Source organism: Octopus bimaculoides, chromosome 1 (assembly GCF_001194135.2).
Source record: "Octopus bimaculoides isolate UCB-OBI-ISO-001 chromosome 1, ASM119413v2, whole genome shotgun sequence".
NCBI lineage: Eukaryota > Metazoa > Mollusca > Cephalopoda > Octopoda > Octopodidae > Octopus > Octopus bimaculoides.
Genome location: NC_068981.1, coordinates 80,010,772 through 80,014,881, shown reverse-complemented (window position 1 = coordinate 80,014,881; position 4,110 = coordinate 80,010,772). Strand labels below are relative to the sequence as shown.

The 4,110-nt window shown below is 37.3% G+C and overlaps 1 protein-coding gene across 1 annotated transcript in view; it reads right to left on the bottom strand.

The window, feature by feature from the left end:
• LOC106877088 (uncharacterized) overlaps positions 1 to 4,110 on the bottom strand; it is a 51,735-nt gene that overhangs the window by 39,222 nt on the left and 8,403 nt on the right. The window contains exon 2 of the mRNA XM_014925877.2: positions 169 to 284. The gene's annotated coding sequence lies outside the window, so the exon portion shown is untranslated. The remainder of the gene's footprint in view (positions 1 to 168; positions 285 to 4,110) is intronic.

Here is a 4,110-nt window from a genome sequence, read left to right as displayed (position 1 = left end):
AGAGAGAGAGAGAGAGATAGAGAGAGATAAGGAAAGGGAAAATCCACACCAAACTCGTGTTCTGAATTTGGAAAATGTAATATCAAAATGTTTATATCAAGAATTAAAAAAAAACAAAAAAAACATTCAGAACAAATGATTTTAATTCAGTCCTTTTTTCATACATACCTTTCTCTGTTGCTTTCTTTCATACCCAGGTATTGCTTTAATGGATACATTTCCGCTTTATAAAGTTGCCATAAAACAAATTTGGTGGTTTAAGTATTTTTAATCAATGTTCATATCTAAGAAAAAATAAAACAAAATATATTGATCAACTTTGAATCTGAGAAATATGAGGAAGGACTTGTTCATTGATGTAAACTGTTTTCTAATTCTGCAAAAGAATTTTTAAAAAGGCTGCTTTCAAGGTGATATAAGGAATTGCCTGAAGAATGTAATGAGAATAGTAGAAAGTCAAGTAACAATAGGAATAATTTTACAATAGAAGATTTGACTGAAATCAAAAACAGTTGGTATGTTGGCAGGAAACTGCATGACTGTTTTAATGCAGTTTTCTACCAACATACCAAAACAAAAAAAAGAAACTGAATGATGATAATGATCAATATCAAAAAGGGATACATCATAATAACGATAATTACTGCATATTAATCATATATTTTATACAAAGCTGAGAAGAATGTTTAGACTGAGCGTATATTATGCTATCAACACCAAACCTCTCTAAACTAAAAGCTTTATTTTGAGTTACTGCTCTCTTAGATGGATTACCTTCTATGTAGCTTGATGAGTTGGTATCCCAAAATGCAAGTTGCAGCTTCAGTATTGTGAGATGTGATATCTTTTTATCTTTTACCTAAGGTAAGATAACTCCAGGTGTTGAGATAGTGACTGATTTCTTTCTTTTTAAGCAGATATTAATTGCTAGTGAAAAATAACAGACTGCATGAAACATAAATTAGGTGGGTTTTTTTCTCTTCTTTTTGGCTTAGTCAAAACTAAAAGAGCAATACCTATGACTGTGCAGGGCCTCCATGACTAATGATGGTGTTGGTGAGATGAGAGAAATGACTAATACTGCAGTAAGTAAGCTGTATATTGCAAGATATTAAGTTATCTGTAAACTGGGGATCTTGTTTAAATCTTTGCAACAGTGTGGACTCTGATAAAAGCACCCAGAGGCTAGGAGATGGTGTTAAACCAAGCAATGAAGATAGTGAAAAGCAAGTGTATAGTGTGATGACCTTCCATATAATTTCTGTTTATCCAATTTCACATAAGGCTTCAACTAAGGCAGATGATACTTGTCCAAGATGGAGTGCAGTCAAATTGATTTCAGAACTGTAGCTATGAAGCAAACTTTTTAACTACATGGCCATGCTTTGTTCCATATATACAAGGTGGTATCAAAAAAGTTCCTGGACTAGTTGTGGTGCACCAACAGATGACAGCACATAGTTGCGTGCACAGTGAGAGCTAGCAGTGTGCCAAGTGACATTGCTGTCTTTACTTTGCAAGTTGTGAAATTTGTGGTTTCGTGTTCACATGCATGCTGCAGTCTGCGATTTTGTCATAGACAGGGAACAAAGAGACATTGAGAATACTTCAGCAAGCTTATGGCGAAGAGGCAATGGGTCATACATAATGTTTCGAGTGGTATATGCACTTCAAAAGCAGAAGAATGTCCCTGGAAGATGACAAGCAATCTGGAAGACCTGCCATGAGAATCACTTCTAGGAATGTGGTATTGTGCATTGAGAATTCATCCCCCAGGGCCAGACCAGCAATCAAGAGTTCTACTGTGATGTTTTGAAGCATTTGAGGGAGGACATTCAGTGAAAGCAAGCAGATCTGTGGAGCGTGAAGAATTGGATTCTTCATCAAGCTCTCCTCACTTGCGAGTTTCTTGCCAAAAACAACATGGTATCACTTCCACATGTGCCCTATTCACCAGATTGAGCACCTGTGGACTGTCATCTCTCTCCCAAGATGAAAAGGCAACCATTTTAACACTGTTGTTGAAATCCAGAGTGAATCATAGAAGGTCCTTGACTTGCTTACAGAAAACAACTGCCAGGCCAGATTCCAAAAGTGGCAGGAATTCTGGGACTGGTGTATTGCTGTGCAAGGTGACTGCTTCGAAGTAGATGATGTTAAAACTTGGGTAAATAAGTTATTTTTTATTAAACAAAACTAGCTTGAGAAGAACCATTAAGCCAAGTGAGATCATAGTTGTGGCTGATGCCAGTATCGCTTAACTGGCACATAAATAACACCCTTTGAACATTGGGTGATATGCTGTGCTTGAAAAGACCTGTCAAGCCAAGTGAAATTGTAGTCATGGCTAATGCCAGTCCTGTGTGACTGGCACCCATGCCATTGACACGTAAAAAGCACTGTTCAAATGTTGAGCCTCACGGAGGCAGTGACAGGTGACTGAGACCTTTGGCAATATACTGTGCTTAAGAAGACCTGTCAAGTCAAGTGAGATCATACTTGTGGCTGATGCCAGTGTCACGTAAAAAACACCCACTACACTCTTGGAGTGTTTGGCATTAGGAAGGGCATCCAACTGTAGAAACTATGCCAAATTAGATTGGAACCTGGTGCAGCTCACCAGCTTTATCAAACTGTCCAACATGGAAAATGTACATTAAATGATGAGTCTGGAAACCTTTTGATACCATCTCGCATATGAAGGTGCATAGTATATGAAATATAAGCATTGCATGTAGCACTCTCAGGGATGAAAGGAAATGAATATTATCTGTTAAACATGCAATATCAACTTGCATGAAAAATGGAATGTAACTTAGCTGAGAGGATGCTGGATGTCAAAAGCGTCAGCCAATGATTGTAGGAAAGGCAGTTGCATTGGTATAGGCAAATGTTAACTTGTCTAACTCTGACTACAGGATCTCTTGAGAATGGAATATTGGAGACATTACCTGCATCTACAACACTGCTAACTAAAATGTGTTAATTATACAGTGATCCTGCGTCTTACAAGGTTAAGATGTACTTACACATTGAACTTACTTATAACTAGTGGACAGAGCCAGTGAGAAATGTTGTCTTGGTTACAACACATTACTGATGGGATATGAATTGTTACTTTAGCAAGTGGTCCAACACACCATCAACTTAGTTGTGATTCTAAGCTTCTCATGTGCGAGAAAGGCATTCTGCATTTCTTAGTCTTCAATAATATAAACTACAGAATTCTTTTTTCCTATCTGCTCTCACTTTTCAATGTTATTGTTCATTGCTGTGTTAACATGTGTTAGGTAAATTAGAAGCATTCCAATTACAGAAAAAGGAAGAAAAAGCAGATAAATAATTAAAAAAACATTAAATGAGAGAAGTGAAGTGGAATCAATACTGCAAAAATAGTCCAAATAGTAGAATAAATTTTATTGTGATAACAAAGAGAAATCAAGGGGTTTGGGTAGAACCATTTGTCAGAGAGAGAGAGAGAAAGAGAGATAAAATCTCAATTGGTTTTGTAAGATAAATAAACCAAAACAGACTTCCCTTCTTCCTCAGGATGTAATATCTATTCCACAATTTGTCAGTGTAGACGATTTTTTTCTCCTCATATTTAACTGTTTTACTATACAAGCCTTTGCCTTGTTAATGATGTTTTTTTTTTCCCTAATTTCTTAATTCTAATCTCAAAAACGTTGCCATTCTAGTGTAAGCATAAGTATAGTTGATTAAATAGGACTTTGTTATAGTTATATAACTCGGCAGTTTAAGAAGCAAAGTCTTTGAACCTAAAATGGAATGGGATGAAGCAACCATGGTGAAGCACTAAATTACTGGCTTTATGAATGATACTGAGTCTGGTGCCTAATCATCATCATCATCATCGTTTAACGTCCGCTTTCCATGCTAGCATGGGTTGGACGACTTGACTGAGGACTGGTGAAACCAGATGGCAACACCAGGCTCCAATCTAAATTTGGCAGAGTTTCTACAGCTGGATGCCCTTCCTAACGCCAACCACTCAGAGAGTGTAGTAGGTGCTTTTACGTGTCACCTGCACGAAGGCCAGTCAGGCGATACTGGCAACGGCCACGCTCGAAATGGTGACTTTTATGTGCC